We start from the raw sequence: 1,946 nt of genomic DNA, 5'->3' as shown, positions 1-1,946 counted from the left end.
TCTTGGTTCATCATTTTCTGGGTCGCCCTGCTTCATATTCTACTGATAATGCGGCTGACCTTCTGTATGGGCACTGAAATTCCACACTTCTTCTGTGAACTGGCTCAGATTTTCGAGGTAGCCTGCTCTGACACCCTCACTAATAAAATCTTCTTGTATGTAGCCACTGTCCTCCTTGGAGTTTTTCCTCTCAGTGGAATTCTGTTTTCTTACTATCGGATTATCTCCTCACTAAGGAGGATGGCCTCCACTAAGGGCAGGTATAAAGCATTTTCTAGCTGTGGGTCTCACCTCTCTGTGGTCTCCTTGTTCTATGGGACAGGCCTGGGAGTCTATCTCAGTTCTGCTCTAACTCATTCTTCCCAGAGAAGTTTGATTGCCTCAGTAATGTACACCGTGGTCACCCCCATGCTGAACCCCTTCATCTACAGCCTGAGGAACAAGGATGTAAAGGGGGCCCTGAGAAGTCTCTTCAGCCGAGCAGCCTCTTGTCCATGATGGGTCATTGGCCTGAGAGCTAAGTGGACATTGTGGTCCCCAGAGGCAATAGCTGCCCATTGAAATATCCTGGTTCTGTTTTTCTCCTAAAAGACATGCTTGATTTTTTCTATTCTCAAAGAACCTGTGACCTTAATTTTATTTTTTTGTGTTAGTATCTTCTCAACAATTCTATCAAAGTTTTCAAAAATTATTCTTCACTATATGTTGTCCATAGTTTTGCATGTTTGGTCAGCTTTCTTAAAGACATTCTTAAGATTTCTAGCTTTAGATTTAAAATACTTTTTACATCAAGTGCTTCCTCAGTTTCTACAAAACTGATACTCTCAAATATTGTTCTTCACCTTAATTTGACTGTGCTTGTCCTTTGAAAATCATACAGTAGTCATAACAAAGTGCTTAAAGCCATATCAGAATGGTGTTGTTTTTTCACATGTATGACTTTTGCTCATTTTGAAAATATTTCTTTGAGATATTTTCTCTAATTCACTCCATTTTTTCCGAAGAAGAGACTAAGATTGAGTTGGACTATAAGCTGGCAAGCTAACACTTATTTTCCTTTCTTACTTTTGATAAGAACTGTGATGAGATTTTCAGCTTCAAAGTAAAAATCTAGACTTGAAAGTTGGTTTGTTCTGATGATTCATAGTAATATGCTGTCTAGAATAATTCTGAAATATAAATTATTGTTTGTGATTTTTCCTTTCTATACTCTTTCTTCACATCCTTTGTTTCCTCCTTTTATTTTCCATTTTTGCAGCTTTAAAATAACCTCTCTAAAATTCTAAAATGAATAATAATTAATACAATAGAAGAAGAGTTGTTTTCTTACAGGGTTTACTTTTTTTCTGTGATTCTCTCATGGTTCCATTAAGAATGAGTTACACACTTGTATAAATTTTCAGAACGTTGTTCACTTTTGAGAAGAGTGTGAGAGAATTGAGTCAAGGAGGGATGAGGTAGTACATGCCCTCAACACTCCTGCCACGTTCCCTGGGATCCTCTCACCATCTCCATTGCACGACTGTCAACATCCAGCACCAGCTCAAACCTACTTTGCCGCATATGCGGTGGCGGAAGTGACAGGGAATTATGCTTCATCAGAGACAGCTCTTGATGGAGAGATGTGAGGCGTATCATGCCTCTCACCTGTTAGCTGGGATAATGCTGAAGTTTGGATTTTGTACCAGTTACTAGAGTTTCTCCACAGGATAAAACTGCTTATTCACTGTTGTAGTTGATTTAGTGCAAGCTTTATTGGATGTGTGTTCTTCCCTTATTCACTCTCCTCTCTCCAATCTGTGTTCCTTGCTCCTTTCAATAAAGTGTTTGCACATGAATACTGGCTGAACAACTTCTGCAGGAACCAAAATAACACAGGTGATAAAGATTGAAGAGGTATTAAGACAATACCTAAAAGGAAGTGGGAACTTTTGAGAAGAAAAGGA

At 38.8% G+C, this 1,946-nt stretch overlaps 1 pseudogene; it reads left to right on the top strand.

Annotated features, from left to right (window-relative positions):
• The window catches only part of LOC105308203, a 14,415-nt pseudogene extending 13,917 nt beyond the window's left edge, over positions 1 to 498 (top strand).
• The last annotated feature ends 1,448 nt before the right edge of the window (positions 499 to 1,946 follow it).

Source organism: Pteropus vampyrus, unplaced genomic scaffold (assembly GCF_000151845.1).
Source record: "Pteropus vampyrus isolate Shadow unplaced genomic scaffold, Pvam_2.0 Scaffold557, whole genome shotgun sequence".
Taxonomy (NCBI): domain Eukaryota; kingdom Metazoa; phylum Chordata; class Mammalia; order Chiroptera; family Pteropodidae; genus Pteropus; species Pteropus vampyrus.
The sequence above is the reverse complement of the archived record's forward strand: the minus strand, read 5'-3'. Positions and strand labels throughout refer to the sequence as shown.